The sequence below is a fragment of the Fundulus heteroclitus genome, chromosome 2 (genome assembly GCF_011125445.2).
Source record: "Fundulus heteroclitus isolate FHET01 chromosome 2, MU-UCD_Fhet_4.1, whole genome shotgun sequence".
NCBI lineage: Eukaryota > Metazoa > Chordata > Actinopteri > Cyprinodontiformes > Fundulidae > Fundulus > Fundulus heteroclitus.
In genome coordinates, this window is record NC_046362.1 from 28,526,596 (window position 1) to 28,554,241 (window position 27,646).

General features: G+C 40.0%; 1 protein-coding gene and 1 long non-coding RNA gene across 3 annotated transcripts in view; one reads left to right on the top strand and one right to left on the bottom strand.

Moving 5' to 3' along the window:
• Positions 1–27,646, bottom strand: part of necab2 (N-terminal EF-hand calcium binding protein 2) — a 181,081-nt gene that overhangs the window by 123,735 nt on the left and 29,700 nt on the right. The gene's annotated exons all lie outside the window — the stretch shown is intronic.
• Positions 17,931–19,398, top strand: LOC118567294. Its single transcript, XR_004933577.1, has 4 exons — positions 17,931–18,742; positions 18,913–18,963; positions 19,052–19,079; positions 19,184–19,398. It is a non-coding gene; the product is annotated as an uncharacterized LOC118567294 (long non-coding RNA).

Below are 27,646 nucleotides of genomic sequence, written 5' to 3' on the forward strand. Positions count from 1 at the left end.
GAAAGCTTTTTCAATAGTGTATATGAAAGCTTTTTCAGTAGTGTATATGAAAGCTTTTCAGTAGTGTATATAAAAGCTTTTCAGTAGTGTATATAAAAGCTTTTCAGTAGTGTGTATGAAAGCTTTTCAGTAGTGTATATGAAAGCTTTTTCAGTAGTGTATATGAGAGCTTTTCAGTAGTGTATATGAAAGCTTTTCAGTAGTGTTTATGAAAGCTTTTCAGTAGTGTATATGAAAGGTAAAGCTTTTCACCAGTTTATATGAACAGTTCTCACTACTTTGTATGAGAACGTTTGAGTAGGTTATATAAGAGGTACATGTTTTCACTAGTTCATGTGAGAGCTTTTCACTAGTGTTTGTGCAAGGTTTTCAGTAGGTTATATAAGAGGTAAATGTTTTCACTAGTGTATGTGAGAGCTTTTCACTAGTGTTTATGCACGTTTTTCACTATATTATATAGAAGAGTTTAATTTAACATGTGTATATGGAAGTTAATTTTGATTTATGTCTCTGGGGGCACCTCATAGATATCAGCCGGTTCATGGTGTCTGTAGTGCAACAGCGCTCTTTACAACTTGTGGTTATAGTCGCTTATTTTAGAGCCCAAAAAAGTGACTTCACGTTCAGAAACAAGCCCAAAAGAACGCAACCCACGACTCATGGAATCTATATGCGACTTTGGAGAAAAACAAGCCCAAAGTCACCTAGAATATCCGGAATTGGCAACAGTGTCGAAAACCATTTCGCACAACTACCGTAGCTATTAGCAGTAGCTTGGTACCAAATACACGGAGGACATACTTGTTGACACTGTCACATTTATGACACTCCGTGGCTTCTGCATTAGTTATTACGTGCTTAACGGCGAAGTCGTATGAAAATGTATTTGGTGCACCACTAAATGTGTGAAAATCTTACATACTGCAATCAACTTCACTTTTAAACAATGCCTTTCTTATCAGTTTTTCATGAAGTCTAGATTCTTAATATGCATGATAGAAAATTGTCCTTTCAACTAAGGGGGGATCTCTGCAGCTCCTCCAGAGTGGGGCCTCTTTGTTGTTGGATTATTGCTCTCCTTGCGCCGCTTGTGAGTTTTGGTCAACCACAAATCTGCAAACATCTTTGAAAACAGCAGTTTTGCCATCCTCTTTCCATTTTCAGATGATGGCTTGAACAGCGTTATACAAGACGGCCAAAGCTTGGGAAGTCATTTTATATGCTAGCCCTTCTTAAAAACCTTTTAATAGTGTTCTGAATCACCCATCTGATGCTGTTTGTTTAATAATGTTCTCTAAAGAAAACTCCAGCCCTTTAAAGAACATCCATTTCATATCAAAAATAAATCACACATAGCTGAACAATTTACTTTTCAGGTGTGACATGACAAAAAGTGAAAATATTTGATAGTTGTGAATACTTTTGCCACGGGCTGTTCATCCAATTTGATTAGCATTTGTCAAGAACTTTTAGTGTTTCATTTTTCAAACCAAAGTTTAAAACTGTTCTGAACTCATATATCGCAGCTGTTAGAGGAGACAAAGGAGTGTTTGTAACCATGTGTGAATACATCACTGCCGTACATCTGTTTCATCTGATAGATGAGGAACTATAGTGCTGTCAGTTCCAGTTTATTCCCAACATCCATCAAAACCACACTCCTGAAAAACTAGGAGCTGGTATTTCACACAGAGTTTAATAAAGCTAGACATTATGACCAGTTAGCTCCTTCTCCTGCTGCACTCGTTGAACTATGTCAACACCATTAATGGAAATGAAGGTGCTATTTCATGAAATATCTGGAGCAGCCAGTTGTTTGACAACTTTCAAAAGCACAAACATCCTTTTAAAAATTTAAACACAACTCGAGCCAACCAAGCTGATGGGAGAAAACCCCTGAGTCCAGGTAACGGGACCCACAGGAGCATGACAACATCAGTTCTTTAAAGAAAACCGAGGGCCAGACAGCCATTTGTTCCCGCATGATCTTCAGTTTTACCCAGAACGTACTTTGTAGAACAGAAGATCTTTATTATTCCTCAATGGGGGCACATTTGGGTGCGACAGTGGCAAAAAAAAAAAAAAAACAACAACAAAAAAAAAAAAAAAAAGTAGACAGGACACCAGATTTATACTCTAAATAATATGAATATAAAGGTAATTGAAAAGCAAGTTATTTCTCTTCTGCTTTACATCTTACAAGAAAGACTAAAAATACTGCTCAATTATTAATTTATAATATGGTATATTCAGGTAAAAAGGCAATTTTCAAGTTAAAATGGAAGAAGACGGCAGCTGATTTACAGAACGATGCAAGTACAAAAACACCCAGAGAAGCTAAAAAATTTACAAATGGACATTGGCATCTAAGAGACAGTGTAAATGATTCTTGATCAGATCAGAATGTGTGCAACCAGTAGCATGTTGCCGTCCGTCCGTCCGTCCATCTTCTTCCGCTTATCCGGGGTCGGGTCGCGGGGGCAGCAGCTTCAGTAGGGAGGCCCAGACGTCCCTCTCCTCAGCCACTTGGGCCAGCTCCTCAGGAGGAATCCCAAGGCGTTCCCAGGCCAGCCGGGAGACATAGTCCCTCCAGCGTGTCCTGGGTCTTCCCCTGGGCCTCCTCCCGGTGGGACGTGCCCGTAACACCTCACCAGGGAGGCGTCCAGGAGGCATCCTGACCAGATGCCCGAGCCACCTCAACTGGCTCCTCTCGACGTGGAGGAGCAGCGGCTCTACTCTGAGTCCTCCCCGGATGACTGAGCTCCTCACCCTATCTCTAAGGGAGAGCCCAGACACACTACGGAGAAAACTCATTTCAGCCGCTTGTATCCGGGATCTCGTTCTTTCGGTCACGACCCAAAGCTTGTGACCATAGATGAGGGTAGGAACGTAGATCGACCGGTAAATCGAGAGCTTCGCCTTTTGGCTCAGCTCTCTCTTCACCACAACGGATCGGTACAGCGCCCGCTTCACAGCAGACGCTGCACCAATCCGCCTGTCGATCTCCCGCTCCATCTTGCCCTCATTCGTGAACAAGACCCCAAGATACTTGAACTCCTCCACTAGGGGCAGCACATTCTCCCCAACCCGGAGAAGGCACTCTACCCTTTTCCGGTTCAAGACCATGGTCTCGGATTTGGAGGCACTGATTTTCATCCCGGCCGCTTCGCACTCGGCTGCGAACCGCTCCAGTGAGAGCTGTAGATCACGCCCTGATGAAGCCAATAGGACCACGTCATCCGCGAATAGCAGAGACGCAATCCTAAGGCCACCAAAACGGATCCCCTCAACACCTTGGCTGCGCCTAGAAATTCTGTCCATAAAAGTTATGAACAGAATCGGTGACAAAGGGCAACCTTGGCGGAGTCCAACTCTCACCGGAAACGAGTCCGACTTACTGCCGGCAATGCGGACCAGACTCTGACACCGGTCGTACAGAGACCTGACAGCCCTTATTAAAGGGTCCGGTACTCCATACTCCCGGAGTACCCCCCACAGGATCCCCCGGGGGACACGGTCGAATGCCTTCTCCAGATCCACAAAGCACATGTAGACTGGTTGGGCAAACTCCCATGCCCCCTCAAGAATCCTGCTGAGGGTGTAGAGCTGGTCCAGTGTTCCACGGCCAGGACGAAAACCACACTGCTCTTCCTGAATCCGAGATTCGACTATCCGACGGACCCTCCTTTCCAGAACCCCTGAATAGACCTTACCAGGGAGGCTTAAGAGTGTGATTCCCCTGTAGTTGGAACACACTCTCCGGTCCCCCTTTTTAAATAGGGGGACCACCACCCCAGTCTGCCAATCCAGGGGAACTGCCCCCGATGTCCACGCAATGTTGCAGAGCCGCGTTAACCAACACAGCCCCACAACATCCAGAGCCTTAAGGTACTCAGGGCGAATCTCATCCACCCCCGGGGCCTTGCCACCGAGGAGCTTTTTAACAACCTCGGCAACCTCAGCCCCAGAGATGGGAGAACCCGACCCAGAGTCCTCAGGCTCTGCTTCCTCAATGGAAGACGTGTTGGAGGGATTAAGGAGGTCTTCGAAGTATTCCGCCCACCGACGCACGACGTCCCGAGTTGAGGTCAGCAGCACACCACCCCCACTGTAAACAGTGTTGGTACTGCACTGCTTCCCCCTCCTGAGACGCCGGATAGTGGACCAGAATCGCTTCGAAGCCGTACGGAAGTCTTTCTCCATGGCCTCTCCGAACTCTTCCCACGCCCGAGTTTTTGCCTCGGCGACCAGTCGAGCCGCCTGTCGCTTGGACCGCCGGTACACATCAGCTGCTTCCGGAGTCCCACAGGCCAAAAAAGCCCGGTAGGACTCGTTCTTCAGCTTGACGGCTTCCCTCACCGCTGGTGTCCACCAACGTGTTCGAGGGTTGCCGCTGCGACATGCACCGACAACCTTGCAACCGCATCTCCGACTAGCCGCCTCAACAATAGAGGCGTGGAACATGGTCCATTCAGACTCAATGTCCCCCGCCTCCCTCGGGACGTGTTTAAAGTTCTCCCGGAGGTGGGAGTTAAAGCTCCGCCTCACAGGGGACTCTGCCAGACGTTCCCAGCAAACCCTCACAGTGCGTTTGGGCCTGCCCGGTCGGACCGGCTTCCTCCCCCGCCATTGGAGCCAACTCACCACCAGGTAGTGGTCGGTGGAGAGCTCTGCCCCTCTCTTCACCCGAGTGTCCAAGACATACGGCCGCAGATCAGATGAAACGACAACAAAGTCGATCATTGAACTGCGACCTAGGGTGTCCTGGTGCCAAGAGCACATATGGACACCCTTATGCTTGAACATGGTGTTTGTGATGGACAAGCCATGACGAGCACAGAAGTCCAACAACAAAACACCACTCGAGTTCAGATCAGGTGGGCCATTCCTCCCAACCACGCCCCTCCAGGTCCCACTGTCATTGCCCACGTGAGCGTTGAAGTCCCCCAGCAAAACGAGGGAGTCCCCAGGAGGGGCACTCTCCAGTACCCCTTCCAAGGACTCCAAAAAGGGTGGGTAATCTGAACTGCTGTTTGGCGCATAAGCGCAAACAACAGTCAGAACCTGTCCCCCCACACGAATGCGGAGGGAGGCCACCCTCTCGTTCACCGGGGAAAACCCCAACGTGCAGGCACCGAGATGGGGGGCAACAAGTATGCCAACCCCAGCTCGGCGCCTCTCACCATGGGCAACTCCAGAGTGGAAGAATGCCCAGCCCCTCTCAAGGAGACTGGTTCCGGAGCCAGAGCGGTGCGTCGAGGTGAGTCCGACTATCTCTAGTCGGAACCTCTCAACCTCGCGCACAAGCTCAGGCTCCTTCCCCACCAGAGAGGTGACATTCCACGTCCCAAGAGCCAGCTTCTGCAGCCGAGGATCAGAACGCCAATGTCCCCGTCCTCTACTGCTACCCGTTGCACAATGCACCCGACCCCTTTGGCCCCTCCGACAGGTGGTGAGCCCATCGGAAGGGGGACCCATGTCACCTCTTCGGGCTGAGCCCGGCCGGGCTCCATGGGCAAAAGCCCGGCCACCAGACGCTCGCCAACGTGCCCCACCTCCAGGCCTGGCTCCAGAGTGGGGCCCCGGTGACCCGCGTCCGGGCGAGGGAACACGAGGTCCAACAATCGTACTCATCATAAGGGGAGTTTTGGGCTGCGCTTTGTCTGGTCCCTCACCTAGAACCTGTCTGCCTTGGGTGACCCTACTAGGGGCTTAAAGCCCCTGACAGCATAGCTCCTAGGATCATTGGGACACTCAAACCCCTCCACCACGGTAAGGTGGCAGCCCAGGGAGGGCTTTTTTCAGTAGCATGTTGCATACATTTATTTAGTTTGTTGGGAGCAGCAGAGATTATAAAGTCTAATAGTGGGTGAGAGGAACGACCTGCAGAAGTGCTCCTTAGAGCATCTGGGTTGCAGAAGTCTGTCACTGAAAGAGCTCTGCAGCTCTGCAACAGCTCCATGCATCGAGTGGGAGAAATCATCTTTCAGAGATGTTATTTTTTTCTTACAGTCCTTCTGTCTCCCACCACCTGCACTGTGTCCAGGAGGCATCCCAGGACAGAGCTGGTCCTCCTAATGAGTTTATCCAGCCGCTACCTCTCAGCTACTGATAAGCTGCTGCTCCAACAAACCACAATATAGAAGATAGCCTGATGCCACCTCAGAGTCAAAGAAGGTCCTGAGCAGTACCCTTTGCACTCTAAAAAGACCTCAGCCTCCTCAGCAGGTACAGTCTGCTCTGACCATTCCTGTAAGGAGCCCCAGTGTTGTGACTCTAGTTCAGCTAATTGTGACCACCCAGGTACCTGGATGTTGTAATAAAAAACAGACAGCACACACCAGACTAGTCCATACATGTGTTACTTCAAAGCTGGACTATTGTAATTTTTTACTATCAGGAAGTCCACAAAATGCAGTTCAAAGCCTTCAGCTGATCCAAAATTCTGCAGCAAGAGTTCTGATGAAAATCAACAAGAGGGATCATATTTCTCCAATTTTAGCTTCCCTTCATTGGCTTCCTGTTAAATCAAGAATAGAATTTAAAATGATTCTTCAAACGTATAAAGCTCTTAATAATCAAGCTCCATCATATATCAGAGCTCTGATTACCCCGTATGTCCCTAACAGAGCACTTCGCTCTCAGACTGCAGGTCTGCTGGTGGTTCTTAGAGTCTCTAAAAGTAGAATGGGAGGCAGATCCTTTAGCTATCAGGCTCCTCTCCTGTGGAACCAACTCCCAGTTTTGGTCCGTGAGGCAGACACCCTGTCTACTTTTAAGACTAATCTTAAAACTTTCCTTTTTGACAAAGCTTATAGTTAGAGTGGCTCATGTTACCCTGAGCTATCTCTATAGTTATGCAGCTATAGGCTTAGGCTACTGGAGGACATCAGGGCCTATTTTTTCACTCTGTTGAGTTCTCCTACTGTTGTCCAATTTGCATTGCTTGTCATCATTTCAGCTTTTAACTTTTTGCTCTCTCTCTCTCTTTTCTAGGTACACCTGGTCTGGCGTTCTGTTAGCTGTGACATCATTCAGAGAAGACGGATCACCCGCTATTACCATCTAATGTAGAATAGATTACTGGATCAATGTTTGCTTCTGTCCTTTTTTGTCTCTCTTATTGTGTCTCTGCTCTGTCTTCTCTAACTTGTAGTCGGTAGATGACCATTTATACTGAGCCCGGTTCTGCTGAAGGTTTTTCCTTCCCGTTAATGGGGAGTTTTTCTTTCCACTGTCGCTCATGCTCAACATGAGGGATTGCTGCAACGCCATGGACAATGCAGACGGACTTAGGAGGAGTTAATGCTGCTTGTCAAAACTCGATGCAATCAACTCGGTTCCCTTAGATAGGAAAGTTTTTTTTGACCAATCTCTATAATCTGACCCAATCTGTATAATCTGATTGAATTTGATTTTGGAAAGTGCCTTGAGATGACATGCTTCATGAATTGGCGCTATATAAATAAAATTGAAATTCAATTCAAAAACCTCACTTTCTTCAGGTTCTGAATTTGAGGCAGTAAGAGGTTTTGTTCCACCACATGCAGGAGACCAAGTTTCAGGCCATCCAATATCTGCATCAAATCTCATATTAATCCAACACTCAAATTAAATATTTTTTCATTTACTTAGCTTCATATTATTTCATATTAATCCAACACTCATATTAAATATTTTTTCATTTACTTAGCTTCATATTATCTCATATTAATCCAACACTCATATTAAATATTTTTTCATTTACTTAGCTTCCTACTGAACCCCTAATAGTACCTTTTTCATTAGTAACCAAACATAAAAAACAGCGACATCAAAAAGCAGTGAAGTCAAAACACTGCATCTCTAGCTTTATAATTCTACTTTTATTCCATGTGCCCTGTCTCGGCATTACAGGCATATCAGAAGTTGGTTGCCTAAATGTGCCAGGGTAGTTTTGCTCTACAAAATGGGTATCTTGGAGTCTCAATTGTGTAATTGGCTGTAAGATCATAAATGCATCCAGCAGCGAGGGCACATTGCTGTAACAGTAACCTGTACTTGTAAGACCCTTAAATATTTTGGGTTATTGAATGTGTGTGTTCTTGTACTTGCAGCTGAGTGAAAACATTTTTTTTCTAATGAGGATTAGGTTTATGTTAGTGTTAAATATAAACCTGTAAAGGTTAGGACTAGGGTTAGACCAGAGAAAGGCTTGAAGATCAATGGAAGTCAAGGCACGGCCCACACTTCGTACTTTAAACATGTGTGTGTGTGTGTGTGTGTGTGTGTGTGTGTGTGTGTGTGTGTGTGTGTGTGTGTGTGTGTGTGTGTGTGTGTGTGTGTGTGTGTGTGTGTGTCTACAAGTGTATTTATGTGTAGCGGTTGCATGTGCGGAAGAGTTAGATGGTGAGAACGGTAGAAAGTATGGCTGTTAAGTGTTATTCAGTTATTCAGTGATGCTCATTTGCATCAATGTCGACAAACCGACTCAGTCACATTTGCCCTAATTGTCAGACTTCCTCCAGCAGAAGCTTTGAGGAACTTTCTCTATGAGGCTGGCGGACAACAAAAAATAATGGATGCCACGTGCAAAGCTGCACAAGGTAATGCTCCCAGGTGCGAAGTTATGCAATTCTCAGATTTAATCACACAACACTGAAGTCTACAGTGGCATGAATTAATGCAGGGAAATGCTAATCAGCTGACGGCTCAGTCGGCTACTAAATAGTGAAACAAAGAAACTAACTTGTGTGCCATTTTCTATTACTCCTCTGTTTAGTTATAAAGCTATTGGAGACAAATGTGACCAATAATAATAAAATAATAACAACACAAAGGTATGGTGGAGTTAGACTGAAGCTGATCACTGTAGAAAATATTCTGCAAAATTAGCTGAAACACAGAACTTGCACTGAGCTGCTGTTGACTGCAGAACAGTCCAGATCCTCGTTTATAAACGTAAAAAACATGTAGGTATGTGCTAGAACCATGTTTGTTTTGAAATACAATTTATTTTGATGTAGGATAGGCCTTTATTTGTCCCCCAGTAGTAAAATTTGTTTGTATTAATGTCAAATTGACATGCAAATGGTAACACACTGGCACACTAATGATTAGAAATTATAATAAAATGAAATAACTGCATAACCGAATCAAAAAGGTACACGCTACCTAAAAGGAAATTTGCGATTCTTTCAATTCTGTTTCCAGCTGCCACATGAAACAACACCTAATTGTTTGGACACTGGGATTGGCCACTATATATGGAACTTTGCCTCCAAGTTTAGACAAGTTTTTGATAAACAAGGCGTTGTGTCTTAAGTTGATTTAGTCATAGCACCACTACTCGGTTTGTTAATAAAAAACAAACAAGATGTGTGTGATAAAATGTCTTAATGAGAAGGATGTGATTCTCTCTGCATCTCCACACCGACAGATGGATCCCTGGTGGGAAGAAGTTGCTCTGCGTCTATCTGGATAAAGAGATGAGCCACGGTAAATGTTCATCAGCCATCCTTATCTATTTTCTGTCTCAGTGGAGAGTGGAATGATGTGTAATCATCATCAATCTGCTGCCTGAACATAATAATGTTATTATTAGAGCAGCGTGCCTGCTCACAGTACAATACAAGCGAAGAAGATGTGTATCTGTAAAGTTCAGGAGTGACTGTGTGGGTCTATCCTAATGATGAGTAATCCTCTCTGATGGCAGATAATGGAGGCACCTGTGAGGATGATCTATGCAGCAGATCCCAGCATCATCAACGGCCTCCCTCTGCTTCAATCAGTCCTTTGTGGTTGATTTGCATGTTGCAGTTTCTGTTCAAGCAACTGTAGCCAGTAACTCATAAATAACAAAAATTTGCAGCATGATGGTGTCAAATAGGAGATAATAGAGCATTGGGAAATTAAATCAACATTCATCCTGCATCTTGGGTTAGTTGGTTTTGTTTTGCAACACCACTGCTTTGTCACTGCCAACTTTATTCATATAGCATATATAGCACTTTACTATAAACAAGTTGTACCAAAATACTGCACAGAGAGGACATAATTGATAGTAGTCACAGAAAGAACACACAGATGACTTAAATAAAATTGTTTAAGCAAATAAAAATAATGTAAAAATAAAAATGACTAAGATATCAAGTCAAACGCCAAGGAGAAGTATATTTAAAGTGTCTTGAGGATGTGTGGCATTATATGGCATCATTTAAATATGATGAGGCAAGACCATAAAGACCCTTAAAACCAGTTATATTTTAAAATAAATTCTGTAACGAACAGGCAGCCAGTAAAGTGGAGCAAGTACTGGAGTTATTTGTTCTCATTGTGTTGTTCCTCCAGCAGTAGCATGTTGTACAAGCTGCAAGCAGTGAAGGGATGAATGAATCTAAATAGACATAGGGAATTACAATAAATCTAGGCAACCTGACACAAAACATGGATTAATCTTTCAAAATCTTTAGGAACACAATAGGACTTTAGCAAGAAGTTGTAGCTGAACAAAACTAATCTTGATAACTAATTTGCTTTGTAACTTTTAAAAGGAGCTGTCAAAGAATATGCCAAGATACCTGACAGAAGTGAGATTGTGTGACATAAATGAATCAAGGATGGTATCAGAAAGATCTGATCTGTCAAATACCATAACCTTTGGTTTTATTATTGTGGAGGTGGAGAAGGTTTAAAGTTAATTTATATCTGCAAGACAGTCCAATAACTTCAAAGAGTTGTTTCTTTTTTCTTTGAATGGGCAGATAGACTTGAATGTCATCAGCAAAGAGGGCAACATATATCAGGAAAATTGACTGGCCCTAGGATGGATCCTTGAGGAACTCCACAAGTAAGAAGTGCTGCGGCTGCAGAGTAAGAACTGTATCTATCTGGACTGAGAGGCCCCTATTTGTTAGGCACAAATTAAACCACTGTAGAGCAGTCTTTTTAATGCCCACACAATGCTCACGCCTCAATTAAAAGGAAACTATGATCCACAGTGTCAAATGTGACGCTTAGATCTACAACTATCAGGAAAGTGGGAGTTCCCAAATCAACAATTATTATAAAAAGGTCAATAAAAAAACGCATGTACAGAGCAGTTTTCGTGTTGTGATAACTTTTAAAACCAGGCTGAAACTTGTCTTCTAAAAACAGTTTGTAGCTGGATAGAAAGTTGTTGTGTTTTTGAGAATCTTGGAAAGAAGCGGGAGATAAAAAGACGACAAAATGGTTTTGAAATATGACAGGACAGAGCAGTCTAAATGTTTCTTCTTGATCAGTGGCTGCATCAAAGCATGTTTAAAAGCGGCTAGAAAACAGCTTGAATAAAGGATCATGTTTATCAATAACAAATGAAATAACCCAACGGATTTAAATAAAATCCTTAAAAAGACAGGCACGAAACACTGTCTAAGGAAAAGTTTGTGGGCCACAAATTTTGAAAGACACAGGCTGAAAGTGGTTAAAAGCAACAGCGCACAAAGGATAAGGAAGACACTCCCCAGTCAAAATGGAGGGATCCGTAACACAAATACTACGATGGACAAAAAAAAAAATAAAAATAAATAAATAAATAAATCTGAAATGCTTCCTTGAATAAAATCTAGAATGTATTCAAAGTTCATTAGAAGGTGTAGTAGCAAATGTATTGGACTGATTTAAAGCATCATTTTAAAATTTTAAAAATAACTTTAGGCATATCACTGTTGGAAAAGACCAGGCTTTAGAGAAAGCTAAATTTAGCACTCTTTACAGCATTTTGATTTTTAGATAACAGTGCGCCCTGCAATAGACTGGCGACCTGTCCAGGCTGTACCCCGCCTCTCGCCCACTGACAGCTGAAGATGGGTACCAGCACCCCTCGTGACCCCCGCAGGGATAAGCGTGTTGGAAAATGGATGGATGGATGGCTAACAGTGCTTAAAGTTTCCCAAGGACACAAGAAGTTAATCTTCCTCTCAACTTGTCTGCAGTCCCGCCTGAGTCTATGAATAGATTCATTCAGCCAGGACTCTGGTTGGTGGTTTATTCATGTTTTCCTTAAGTGGAGCCACCATCTCCAGGATTTCAGTACAGATTAATTCAGCAATGAGACATGGTCTTCAAAGTTAGAGTTATAAACAGTGTTCAAACAGTTGTTTGTTAATTTTTTAATCGGCAGATATATTTCAAACAAACAGCTATCAGGACCGACTGGAGCTTGCTTATTGTTGTGGAGTTGGAGATGCCATCATACACCTGTTTCTGTTTAATACTTTTCTATATATACTGGATCCGTTTTTCTTTTGAAGTGTCTTGAGATGAGATTTTTTTGTGAATTAATGCTTTTTAAATAAACTTAAAAACAGAATCAAACATATTTGTTGATTTATTATAAGCAGGGAAGTTTTCTTTAACAGAAAAAAAGCCACCACCAGTTGTTTTTTTTTGTTTTTGCTCAACACCGTTGGCTTTGCTACAATGATGACTGGAAGTTAACAAAGAAAATTATTAAAGCAAGACTAGTGATAATAGAAACATTCAGAGAAAAAAAATCTTGGGTCTTTAAAAAAGGAGGCAACCCAACAGTCACTTTTTGAAGACATTAAGGAGGCTTTTCCAGTCCTTAAAATTAGTTCTGGGTCTGCTCCTAGAAAAAAAACACAGATTAAGCTTTTCTGGATGCATTCTAACCAAATCCCAAATAATTTCACCGTCTCCTTTCAATGTGGAGGAACAGCGAGTTTTAATCAGATGACAGAACTCCTGACCTCATCTGCAAGATGGCAAAAATCAGCCGTCTTACAGATGCATCTCTTTATAGCCGTTTGTAGAGCCTGATACTTTCAACCATGATCCTGTTCTCATAATTATAGCTGAGGGTTGGGATGCAAATGCATCAGTAAATTGAGAGCTTGGTCTTTCAGAGTAGCCTCTTCTCTATGGAAGACCAGAGTAACGCTGTCACAGCTACAGGCGAAGCCCCATCCAGCTATCCATCTCCTGCTCCATCCAATTTACTCAAATAAGAAGGGGTTTAACCAGTTTAGCTTGGTATATACAATTATCCAGTCCTGTTTTCTCTTGAGGCTTAAAGAAAGCCAAGAAACCAGATTATGCATTACAAGGTCATCTTTTCTTTACATTGAGGTTCCTATAAAATGTAGTCTGAAACAACCCTTGGTTTCGACCTTTCATTTCCTAAGACTTTGTGCTCATTTTAGCTAACCAGATCAATTTATTACAATTTAAACAAAAATTAACTTAATTTGGCCAAAATAAAGACTATAAGCGTATATCTAAAAATAATGTTTGCATCATGTACACCAAGACACACAATAAAGCCACTTGGAGACTTCGTCAGCTTTTATTCAGTTTTTACCCAAATTTTCAAGATAATTTAGTATCTAACCTTGAACAGACGGTTTTCCAAATAGACTGGGATTCAGATGAGAGAATGCATATTTGAATAAACGTTAAAAGAAATTAACAAACCAACTTGATTAACATTTTAAATCTCTAACCAGATCTGAATTCTTTGGTTCTTCTTCTCAACCTGCTTCTTTGCCAATTATATTAATGACCTTTCAGATGTAGATACTCGAAGTTATGATTAATTTCTGTGTTTGCAAAATAATAACTTTTTGTTTTCTCGAAAGCAGAGAATCCAAGGAAAGCAGAAAAATATTTTCCTTATGTAACCATAATGACATTTTGGTGAGACACAGCTTTGATTTGTAATTTTATTTTTTCTTTTGAACGCTTTGCCTTCAGTCTGATGACACATTTAGCAGCTATTGATAATGAAGTGATTCCTGTTCCATGCGCGTACATCTCTGAGCCATGTTTTTTGTGCACACATGAAAACATTTCTAATATTGTCTTGAGTTACGCTCGTGGCGTTTCTGTGCATATTGCTTCAAAATATACGACCCTTACAAAACGCAGCCCATTTATCAAAACAAAGCCTACATAACTCTCACTGAAATAAATAATATTAAACCATAAATCAAAACTGCACCTCAGAAGCTTTTAGGCTATTGCTATTATCATATTTTGTTTGTTTTTTTTACTCCCACTAAGGTTCTTTTCAGCCCTTCGACTGTCGCAGATTTTCTTTGATTGGCAGGATTTTCAATAAAACTGAATTCCTTGAAATTAAAAAAAAGGACTAGATTTAATTCTACGCCTTGACCTGGGTTTTTATGCATGGATTTATAAATATGTGAATTCCCCACTGTGGGTGAGGGTACAGATAGGGAGGTGGTTGGGTGGGTGGGGCTGAAAGTGTGCTGTCCACACAGGATGTCGTGTTTTTCTCATCACAATGCATACGAGGATTTTAGACCCCACTGTGGAAACGCAACAACTGAATGCCAGAATAAAGATGACAGGTTTTAGGTTCTGAGGAAAATCTTCTTAAGATATGAGACTGCATGTCAGGTAGAGGAGAAGGGCATGACCTCTGGAGGAAATCCACCGGTGGACATTTTCTCATTTCATCAATCTAAAGCAGGCTTGGTAATGAAGTAATTTTTCAGCATGATAATGCATCAGTCGTCTAAGCAGAGGACACTGAAACTTTTCTTCAAAAAAGGAAGATCAGCTCAATGAGATGTCTAGCAAACAGGCTTGATGCTGAAGCGAGAACGCTTGAACCTGCTTTAACAAAAATATTGCTCACAAGTCTTACTATTTATTAGTCAACTCGATGCGTCCACTATAAAAAGGGAAATAAAAGCAAGTACAATTTTCTTGAAATTAGTATATTTTCCTTGATTTGAGCAGGTAAATAAAACTGTAATAAGATTTTTGCACTTAAAATAAAAACAATTCATCTCCATCATCTTATTTCAAGTACAGGATATCTATCTTATCTTAGGGGAAAAATACTCGTTCCATCCTTATTAGGCTGCTCAAATCAAGGAAAATATACTAATTTCAAGAAAATTTTACCTACTTTTAGTTCCCTTTATGCAGGGTCAAAGAATATTTAAGAAGTTGGAAAAGCAGGAAAAGGTCCAACTAAGTACCAATTATGATGCTCTTTGGTTTACGCCCTCAAAGAGAGTATGTTTTCCAAAGCAAGACACATTTGAATGCATCACATTTTAAAATCAAGAGTTTGAGCTTGTAACAGTCTTGGCACTTCTGTGGATCGTGCCAAAGCAGGAGAGTATATTTTTCACTGAATCTTAGCCAAATGCAACAGAACAGATTGTCATCTGGCAGACCTTTAGTCAACAAGGCTAAGGCAGAAAGAGAAATCATCCGTTCGTGTTTGGGAAGCAACTTCTGGTCGGTCAAAAGGCGGTCGGAAAAAAAAACAGATCTGTGAGCGGTGTAGTGGGACTGTATGTTTATTCTCAACAGATGCTGAACTATATGCCAGCTGTGAGGAGGATATCAAATGTAGCTCGACAGAAAAATCATTGAAGTGTGTCAGTGAAAAAGAGGAGCAGCTGAGATGTGGGGGCAAAGGTAAAGCTGCACATGAGTACAGAAAGAATTAGGGATAATACTATAAAAAACCTTCAGTGTTTCTCATGTGAATTTTATGTAATGGACCAACACACATTATTGCAAAGTAGTGAAGAGAATAATTCATTGTTTTCAATTCTTTTTTATGAGAAAAACAATCGGATAAGTGTAGCACGCATTTATAGTCAACCCGATTTCCTCTGACACCTCTAAATAAAACCCGGTGAGACCAATTGAATTCAGCAGTAACTTAAAAAGTCCACATGTAAAATATAATCTCACTCTTAGCACCTCAGAAGATTCATTAGCGGACAAACAGCGTCATGAAGACTAAAAGGAGCACGGCTATGAGGCAAGGATAGAGTTGTGGAGAAGCTGAAAGCAGGGTTAGGTTATAAACCAATAAGCTGTGAGCATTAAGTAGAGCATCTGGCATCGAAAATGTAAAAAGGATGACAACTGCTAACCAACAGTGGTCATTTACCCAAACTAAAAGGCCAAGCAAAGAGAGATTTAATCAGAGAAGCAACCAAGAGGCAAATGGTAACTCTGGAGGCAAAATTAACTCTGGAGGAGCTGCAGAGGTCCACAGCTCAGGTTGTAAAATGGGTCAGAGGGATAACCATTGGCGCCACTCCCCTTGGGGTAGAGGAGTGGTCGCCTTGTGGTTAGAGCAGGCTACTTCTGTCCCCGGTTCAAATCTCCCAATCTGCCGCTCTGGGACTCTGAGCAAGACTTTTAGCCCCAGAATGCTCCCCGGGCGCCACAAAGTGTAGGGCTATATGATTCTGGCAAAGAAAAATAAATGTAAATTGTGCTAGCTTTGAACCATAATTGAGATCAAGATTTAATTTTGACTTTTCTCTGCATAAACCACAAGCAACAAAGACTGTAGATAAACAAGAACGATTTTAAAAAAAGAAATGTAATTGTTTTTATTAATCAGAATATTATTATTCAAGAGAATATTTATTAATTGAGTTGGACACCAATCGTTACTGAACATATAGTGCAAAGTGCAACCAACAAACAAGTCTATGTATTAAACAGTTTGACCAGTACTTAATTCTATGGTGAGATTCCTGAATGTTTCTGGTAAAAAAAAAAAAAAAAGTTTATATAAACTCTCAAACAAATTATAAATAAATAAAATAAATTTACATTATCTCACTTCTGCACCTCTCTCTCCTTCCATGTGGAGGAAACCCCACTTTAAACAAATTACCGACACCCAAAGGACGCGTCTTATCCACTAATTGTTAAATAGCCAGAAATTGCAGACGTCATTTAAAATTGCGATTATATTGCAAATGTGACTGATTGCCCACCCCTAACACAGTGGCAGCCCATGTGCTCCCTAAGGGATGGGTTAAATGGAAAGGACACATTTCATTGGATTGCATGTTGCAATGACAATAAAGATCATTATTGTTATTATCAGCCATTAGTCGTACACATGACAAATCGGGCCTTTAGGGAGGAGTGGCAATAAAAAGGATATGAAGTCCTGTTTAAGGATTTGCAACAAGCAATGCAAGGGTCACAGCAATGTGGAAAAAGGGGCTCCGGTAAGACGAGACCAAAATCCAACCTGCTGTATCCCACAGCTGCCTCTGTGCATCTAAACCGGGTGTCAGCAAACCGCGGCTCTAGAGCCGCATGCGGCTCTTTAGCACCGCCCTTGTGGCTCCCTGGAGCTTTTTAAAAATGTATGAAAAACGAAAAAAATAATTTCTTCATCATTAATCAATGCAATGGAATATAATTTGTTGATATTGTTATGAAAGTTAAATTTAAAGCCTCATCATAGAGCAGTATAGTCAAGTGGTGCTTTATTCTCTCCAGGATGTACTGCAAGGAAAATAAAAATTAAACATGAATGCTAAAAAACATAACAATATACCTGCTGTCACTTTTTAATTGACGGGTGATTAATGACCCTAATCATTTCCGGTCTCCTTTGATTTCCGGTCTCCCCTTTGATTTCCGGTCCCCCCTCCCTATTTCCGGCCTCCCTCGATTTCCGGCCTCCCTCGATTTCTGGCCCCTCTTGATATCCGGCCTCCCTTTGATTTCCTGCCTTACCCATATTATATTATTGTCATTAATACGATATTATTATTAATATAGTTATTAACTTTATTATCGTGATTATTTAAGTATGTCTAATGATTCCTTTAATACACATCCAGCTACTTAATTCAGTTTATCCACATCCAGTTATTTAATTTATCTTATACACATCCAATGATTTAATTTTATCCACATTCAGTTATTTAATTTTTATACACGCTCAATCTGATGCTTAGCAGCAGCATACCACCCATATTAAATGATGATATTAATTATAATACAATTCACTTTACTATCGTGATTATTTAATTATATCTATTTATTTCGGTTGTACACATGCAATTAATGTATCTTATACGCACTCAATCTAACGCTCAGCAGCAGACCAGCCACACTCTACGTGGAAAAAACCTCCGTCCCGCACCGTTGTGATTGCGTTGAAATAGAGAATCCTTAATCTTTAATCCTGATATAAAGCTCAAGTCAGTCCTCCCTCCAAACTAAAGGTTTGGAGCGTCCTCATACTACGGTGGACAGCGTCTTACTGACCACAGGTTTTTGGGTCACGACCTAAGTTTCACGAGATCTGTTGAGGAGGGGAGGAGCTGTGTCAAAACACATGTGTGGCACTGCAGGAAGGGGAGACAATATCGATCCGGCATTTGCAGTCAGCAAATTCGTGCAGGGCGTTATCTTATCATTTTCACACAACAGCAAAACCTTCCTTTCAACGAGCATGACATCCTTTCATTGTTAGTTAATAAACAAAAACACCGAGCCTCTCTGTTATCTTCATCAACAGAGTGTCTGCTCAGCGCAGATCAGTGGATGGACACTTCACTTCCTGGTCAGCTAGGGAGCCGAGCAGGAAACCTCCCTGTTATCTCAATAAACCAGTGACCATCGCCGCTCAGTGCGCCACACACCAGGCCATTGTTAGTTAGCAGAACAGGAAAGCGTTTCAACTTATCTGAATAAGACACTGCTCCGCGCAGGTCGAGGTATCCGGGGCCTCGGTAAAACTTAGTATACCGCTGGAAGTCACGACTCTCTCGGTAAACGCATCCTCTCAGTACCAGAAATGTATAAAGATGCTCATTCGGTGCAAGGTAGTCATCACTCGAGATCATGCAAGAAACCTCTTCAGCTTCGCTCCTCACTAACGCTCAGATCCATGCCGAGGGTCAGAACGCAAGCTCCAACCCACAACATGGCATACGCTTCTTTGGTAAGTTCTAATGAATATATTCTAACGATTTTTAAGTTATATGTTGAATATACGGTGGGGGAATCCCCCCTATGACGCCACTGATCATGTGATACCGTAGTAATGTCACTTGGGGAATCCCCCCTTACGCTTTTTGGCTGTGTAACAATATATGTTTAATTATTTTTCAGACCTCACAGGTGTGGAGCAAGAAAATGTACTTTTAACACCGTTCAACTACGGTAGGATTTGCTTTCATAAAGATAAAGTATCTAAAGTATTTAAAAATACTAATACGTTGTTTTAACCATTTTATTTTTATTATTTTAGGGTTTTTAAATGGGAACGTTCTATAAAGGTGAGGAAACACTGAGCTAGCACTATATTCCTTGTAATGAATAGCTTATGAAAAATAAGTGGTTTGTGTGTTCTTTCTGTGGGGTTCCTTGTTTGGTTCCTTAGATAACGAAGGAGTCCTCAGAAGAACTTGAAGTGAAGCACACCTCCCTCAGTCCGGGTAAAGTTACAGAAATCATCTTTTTCTTTAGCCCGACGGCAGCAAAAACGTTTTTGCAAAATTAGGGTTGGTTTGCTTTTCTACATTGAAACGTTTTACAATTTTTTTTTTTTTTTAAATGTGCATTCTGTGTGTTTTAAAAGGGCCTTTCTACCACAAAATCCAAGAATGGAACCCTTCCCATGAATTCTGCCTCCTCTACAACCCAATTGACGGTAAAATATTTACTAGTGTTTATTGGAGTAATGCTTTTTTTTTAAAACAATGATTTTATTCTTGTGTTTTTGCTCCCAAAAAACAGTAAGCGGTCTAACCCAGACAGAAGGCTACAAAGAGATGTGCAATAAGGAAAAGTGTCCCTCTTCAGCACACTGTGACAAAGACATTTATGTGTGAAATGTTTATCTCCCCTTTATTATAACTTTTTTGTTACCATCAAGGCTCAGTATAAAATTAACCATTGTAAAAATGAAAAATGATTGAACTTTTTGGTGCTTACTGCTGTTTCTTGTTCTTCATTCAAATTTGCACAAATATCCTATTTCTCAATAAACTATACATTAAAAGGGTGGCTCTTTTTGAAGTGGATTTCTGTTATTACAAGTTAGTCACTGGCCTGCAGTATCAGCCAAATAAACTTTATTTGTAAAGCACTTTTCAGTTCTGCCTCACATAGGTTAAAAAAAAAGAACTAAACTGAGAGAAAAAGGTTATATGGATGAAAGTAATTTATGAGGAATGGCTGAAAAACAGTTGTGGAGTTTAATGAAGAAACTGCATTAAATATGAAAACGTAACACAAGCTATCATCATGAAAAAGCTAAATGTTTTAACAAGGTCTGCTGTAAATGACACAATTTAAAAGACATAATACAAGATGTTGATTATGTCAAACGTCCATGAAGTTGAACTTAGTTATCTGCTGCAGATATCAGGGGCTTCTCATTTTACCTCACTGTTGATTCATATAACACTTCACATACTAAAACACAGTTTTCTTTTTTAACATAATCAAATATTATTTCTGAATTTTTACAACATTTTTGGCATTTGAGTTAACCCCGGAACTTGGCTGAACACAAGTTGGGTCTTATTATCGATATGTCCATAAATTCTAAAACAAGACAAAGATAAAACTGGTGCAGTTTCAAAAGCTTTTACAGTTGGATTTGTCTTTGAAACACAGTTTGTAAAGTTTAGTACACCTTGTTTTTCAAACCTAAGGTTTTAGTGCTCTGTCCAACTAAAAGGCACAAACTACTAAAATGCCACATTAGATACTAGTGTTACAGCAGCATGCAGCAGCATGCAGTAGCATGCAGCTTTGAGTAAGCTCAGACAGGCTTTCTGCCCTTCCTCTGTAAATGTTTTTGTATTTCACGGGCAAAATCTAAAAAGTTTTACCATATTCCATTTTTACACGTCTAATTCTGCGATTCCATACACATTTTCCACATTATGGTGTGGGCTTGGATCAACTCGCCGTTCATTCTGGTAATGCAAATCTTTAAATAATTGGAGCGTGTTTAAGGTATTTTTCGTTTGTAAATGTTTTGTTTGCTCTTTGACATATTTTCACATTATGCACAAACATTTCCAGACAAGTAAAATGTACAGAAAAAAATTACAACTCACTGTCCTCAACATATGTTATTTAATTTAAAATGTGACAAACCCTGGCTCAATGACAAAATGCTCTCAGGAGGAGGAAGGGGTGCAACACACAGCATACACACAGCGACGTTGGCTTTTCGATCATTAAAATTTGTCTTCAAAACAACATTCAATGACATCTTTTCAACATTGGCTAGAACTGGATGATTGGTTGATCCACCATCAATCGTCGACCTTAACCAAAAGTTAATCTTTTTTACCCTAATTCCACATTGAATTGACATCTTTTGCTATCTGGGAAGATATAATTTACAGGAGACTGGTTTTGGTAAAACAAAACAAAAACATATTTACAAACACAATAAGAAACAAACACATATTAAATAAGACAAAATATAACCTAAAAACAACAGCAAGTTTCATGGCAAGATTTCTTTTATATTTCTGAATATAAGCTTAAATTCTCCCAGAGGAATCAACATGGATATTTTCATATCCTGTTGTAGAATGCTCCAAGTTGATGGGACAGAGTAAGAAAATGCCTCTTTTCCAAGTCCTGTTTGTACTAATGGAGCACTAAAAGTGAAAAAGTCCTGGGAACTAAGTCTTTTGCTGGACTAAATGACATATAACAGGATAAATAACACAGGAACAGACAGCTTTAAAAATGAAAATGTACCAATGCATGAGTTTATGGATTGATGATGATGGCCGGTTGAAATTTAAAGGAATATAAAGTACAGTGAGGTGTGAGAGACGCTGGTATGAACCGTAATTCTCCATGATAGACTAATGCAGTCTAATGCAGAGAGGTGGCAGGTGCATTATAAGAAACATGACAGTAATCTAGGTCACTGAGACAGGATGCTACCTTGCACTGAAGTAAATTATATTATTTAGTTAATGACAGGGGAAACCCTGAACAATGAGAGCCTTAACAGCTTGGTATAATTTCTTTAGGTTATTTACGCATTTCACAATAATCTTTTTTTACTTTCGTTAAGGTAGCAGCCAGCAGATTTTTTAATTGATGGAAATGTAACCCATCAACTTCAGAATCATTTTTCCTTTGTGACTTCCCGGAGCTGATTTCTCCTTTCCAGGAGACCTGCTAATTCAGTGTTGAACCAGGAAATGACTCAACCCTTAACTCTCAGCTGATGAAACAGAGCACATTTGTCTATATAATTGTTAAAAATATCAAGCAAATAGTCCCAGGAAAAATGTATGTCATCAAACAGATAAATGCACTTCCAATTGTAATGAAATATACCTTGAAGAAAAGCCTGTTTTCTAAAATGCTTCATAGTTCTTTTTTTAGACAAGAACAGGCTCAAAATGGAGGATTTTAGTGTTTCTAACTGCACCAACTGGACAATGATCACTTAGTTCATTTACAAAAATTGCATTGAGGATGAAAAGATGGAAATTATTTGTCAGGATATTTGGATTTAGGTTTAGTAGCACCGTCAATAATTTGGGAAACATTAAAAGCAAGATGGTGTGTCCTCAAACCCTCTAACAGGGAAACAGTAAACCAGTCTCAATTAAAATCACATGCCAGGATGAGTTCTTCAACATTTTAATCAGACAAACATTAGGAAAATTAGGAGAAACTGTCAACAATGGCTGAAGGAGTTCTGTAACAAGAAACAACAGCTAAAAGCTATCCGCCACACAAGTCAATCTTCAAAGCTGAAAGTTCAAACTGCTTAGGAAGAGATTTAGAAACAAGAATCTAGACTTTAAGGCAGGATCTAACAAATAAAGCTACACCACCTCCTTTTCTTGGGTGGTCTAAAGAATAAGTTATGTTTGCTTTACCGCCATTATTTCCTTTACTGAACAACTGCATGACCATCTGGATATAAAAATGTTAATGTTTTATATACAGTCTACTAGTACCTCCAATTATCATGTGGGGCAGAGCAGAGGAGGCAGCTTCGCCTTCTGGCGAGAAATCGCTAATTGCTCCTTTAAGGAACTCATAATGCTGCAGCAAACCAAGAAATCTTTGCATAATTTCATGCTCCAAACTTTGTGGGACCAATTTAGGAATGACACCTTCCTGTTTCAAAAGGATGGCACACCAGTGCACAAAGCAAAGCCAGAGCAGGTTTTGGTGGGATGAATTGTCTACATGATCAGTTCTGACCTCTGGAGGGCACAGATTAAATGGAGCAGAGAATGTGAGCCAGGACTTCTCGTCCAGCACTAATGTCAGACCTCATACATGATCTTTTAGTCGATTGTAATTAATTCACATAGGCACACCCTCTCCATATTGAGAGAGTAGTGTTGTAAACTTTTAGCCACAACATAACAATAGTCTCCAGAAAGAATTTAAAACCATTTCTGTGTCCATCCATATTCTAGGTGCCATCTTTGGCCCTCACCATTGTTTTCCTTGAATTTTGAAACAATCTGTGTTTTTTTTTTTGTCTAAATGAAAAAGGGAGCTTCAGGAGAAAGTCTAATTCTACTGAGTCTCAAAAAATTTATATTTTTACATTCATAAGTTTTTTTCCTGGTAAGAAAAATCAACAAAACTGATACAAAATTGTCTTTAAAGTTTCAAATCGATCACAAAAACGTATAATGATGCATAATGAGGATAAACTCTTTGGTAGTTTTTTTTTTCTTTCAGAAACTAACAAGATGTGTGAATAGTGCAGTCCCAGTCCATCTGTTCATTTATTCAGTAAAAGTATTCATGCTCCAGGCTATACTATCACAACCTTGTCTACTTCTCAAAGTGTGAAGCATGTTTAGTGTTCTTGGTTTTTCCAAGTAACTAAATTATTCTACTTCAGTTGGGGTTAAAGAAGCATCTGATGTTGTTATCTAATCTTAATTGAATTTTACCCTATAAACGCTGGTACATACATTGTTGTACTCTGTGAAGTCTCAGGGTTCAGAGTTACCAGAAGTACATTCTTAGCAGCCTAAACAGTAGAAACTTCTTCAGAAATTGTTGGTTGAAGTATACCGGAGTTGGCTGTCGCACTTTTTATATTCTAACAGACTTTTAAAGTCAGTCCTGTGAAAAATATTTGCCCCGATAACCCCCCTTTCTTTTCTTTTTTTCCACACTTAACTGTCTGTTGTTAAACAAAGTTGAATATTAGACAATGATAACCAGAGTAAATACAAAATGCTGTTGTCAAATGATGATTTCATGTATTGAGGGATATATAAAGATACAGCATAGACTACTGCTCATAACTGTCAAGTTTCTTTTATTTAACTTTAAACCTTTGTGATGTACTTGTTGGTCTTAGTTAACGTAGGATAAACTCAAATGCGTGACAGTCTGCCTTTTTGAGATGATGATTTCACTTATTTAAAAAAAGCTATACATACCAGCTTGAGCCTATGTGAAAAAGAAATTGCCTTCTGAACCTGACAAAGGGTTGTTCCTCCGTTGCCTGCCATTAAGCGTTTGTGATAACGGGCAATGAGTCTTTTACATCATTTTGTAATAATTATGGCCAGCTTTTCTTGGCAGAATTGTTTAATTCAGCCACATTGGCAGGTTTTCGAGCATGAATGTTCTATTTAATGTGATGCAATAGCATCTCAAAGGGATTTAAGATTTTGCTACAGTGGAGAGGAAAACTCCCCTTTAACAGGAAGAAAAACCTCCAGCAGAACCAGGCTCAGCGTAAACAGCCATCTGCCTCGACTGACTGGGGGTTAGAGAAGACAGAGCAGAGACACAGAAAGAACGCAGACAAACTGAACTTTCTATGCCAGAGAGGGTAGTGGCAGACCAGCTCCATAGGTGGCTGTGCCCAGGTAAAAAAACAACAACATTGTGGTTTAACAGTCATTTGTTAACCTAGCAAACTGTGCGTATTTGTAAATAATAGTAAGATCATCTTTATTGTCATTGAAACATACATTACAATAAAATTTGTTCTCTGCTTTTAACCCATTACCCTTGGGGAGCAGTGGGCTGCCATGTGCGGCGCCCAGGGAGCAATCTGGGGTTAAGGGTCTTGCTCAGGGACCCAGAGTGCAGGCAGTGGGAATCGAGCCGGGTACTTGCATCCTTCGCGCTGCTCTAACCACTAGGCCACAACCCCCCTTTGTAGTGCATGTATTTGTAGTTACATTGCATAAAAAGGAAAAATCCAGTCAGCAGTTAGATTAAAACAACAAATTATGCTCTGGTAAAGCTTAGAAATGCTTTGGTTAAAGCGACGGAGTTTAGTTTTCAAAAAAAAGAATATCAATGACTAATATATGATTACTTCTGGTGTTAAAAATGGCAGGGATATTTTTTCACCTTCTCTTGTCCCACCTTACTCGTTATTTTATCCGTTAGGCATTGACAAACTTTAATTAAAATATTTTCACCGTACTAAAACCAAACTTGTTTCTGTTATAAATTTGTCTTTGGATGAACTGTTTCTAAACTATAGTTTATTGAAAGAGAGATGATTGGTGGATGAGGAAATCAGAAAGAGATGAGAAATGTAGATGAGATGCAGGGTTGCTGTAGTACAGGGGCAGCAGAAGATCCAGGCAATGAAGCAGCGAGCAACACTTGAGGCACGGATGAAGGCAAGAAACCCAGCAGCTAACAGAGGCGGCAGGAAAATCCAGCGGCTAAAACAGGGAACAAACCAGCAGTGTTGTATGTTAACGAAGTAAAAATACTTCACTACTTTACTTAAGTATATTTTGGAGAACTTTATACTTTTCTCGGGTATACATTTTTTTGATAACTTTTACTTCACTATATTTCTGAACTTAATTGCATACTTTTACTCCAATACATTTTCAATGTTTGGTTTAGTTACTCGTTACAAAAAGAGAGACTCGCCAGTGATTCCCGTTCGGAATCACAGGCAGACTCGCAAGTGTTTTGACCCCACCTACTGATTGACTGCGACAAAGTCGGGACGTGCCTGGGTTTGTTCATCACCACCAACAGGATAAGAAGCTGGTTCAGTGGTAAAGCAGGTTAAATTAACTTTGTGGTATAGGTAAAGCATCTAATAGCAGAGAGTTTTCTTAACTCAATGATAACCTGCAGGTGTATCTATTAACAAGTTTACCACTTCCTGTAGGTTGGCTGGAACTGGTTTATCAATTAACTATGTTCTTAGTATACACCCCCTGGTCTAAATTTTACCTGCACTTGGTTGTGTACAATTGTAAAGTATATAGCACTGACCTTACTTGAAAAAAGGTTGTGTTTTCTGTCTAAACTTGGTCTAAATTTCTCTTGCACTTGGCTGTTTATATTATTTCAAGTGAATTTGACTTTTAAAATTTACTAAAGTCTAAAAATGTCATTCAAACTGCATTTTCTTTGTTTTTATTACATTACTTGAGTACATCTTATTTTACAGTAATATTCATAGGTAAGACATTTCAGATACTTTTACTCAAGTAACATTTCAGTCAGTGACTTATTTTGGAGAGGTAGCTATACTTTTACTTGGAGTTCTGACTAATTAGTGCCCAACCAAGTGTGACAGATTGCTGAGGGAGTGGAGGGTGAGCTTCTTCTTCTTTTTTTACCGGTGTCTTGCCATCAAATAGTGCATTATCACCGTCTACTTGATCTTTAGTTACTTTTCCTTAAATCGTTAGTTTTAGTCCAGTTTGTTGTAGATAAGATGACATGATCTTAAGCACCATCTTTCCGGATTTATTTGAGAAGATATTTGTAATGTTCAGTTGTTTGATTCCTTCTTGTTCCAGTCCTTAGATCCATTCTTTGATTTGAGTATTTAATACACTCAAACAGCACATGTTCCACAGTTTCTGGAATGCTGATCCCAATAATATGCTGCAAAAACCGACAAATAATCAGTTTATTATTATCAGTTTACACCTTAACTTTTAATTCAGGAATGTCAAAAGCACAGCTTGTTTTTCCATTCTCTGGATTTTTTTACCCATCCGTGAATACATGTACATAATACCCATATCTCTCATGTATCAAAGTGTTCACATAAGCTTGTATATTTAACACGTTATTGCTTGAACTAATCTTTTTTAATAAAGAAAGATCAACGCTAGTTGATGGTATAGCCGGCATTAAGGTAGACTAACAGCCCAATTATCGATTCCTAACTCCTCAATTATCTGAATAATTCCCTTATTAAATACCTCCATTTTAATCTTACTACTTTCCCAACTTTCAATTAGTATTTTTATTGTTAGATGTGTTTCTTTTTGACTTTGTAAATGAGCCCAATAATTTGCCCTCAACTGTTTCCTTCTAAGACTTAATGGCATTTCTCTAACCTCGAATTTTACTGCTCCACAACATATTCTCATTGCTTGAGCCTGAATTATGTCCAACCTTTTTAAAGATGAACCGAATCAAAAACAAAAAAAAAAAACGTAATCTAGAACTGATCTAACTAATGCAATATATACATTTTTTAACGCCATACAATCAGCTCCCCATACACCTCCTGTTAAACACCTCATAATATTCAATACTTTCTTAGTATTGAATAGTTTCCACGTAAGCAAACTATCAAACCCCAAGAATTTAAAAACGTTTACCCTTTCTAATCTTTGTTTATACAATTTCAGACAAATTTGACTTTCTTTCTCGTGAAAAACATTGAGATTTCTCAACAGATAACTTAAATCCCCATTTCAAAGACCAATCTTCCACTACAATCAATAGCATCCTGAACTTTCTTTACAACATATTCCTTTCTCTTTTCCAAATTGCCCCGTCATCTGCAAAAAGGGATTTTCCTATGTCAGGTTTATCATAATAGAAATTAGTACTGGACTAACTTCCCTGAGGGGTGCCG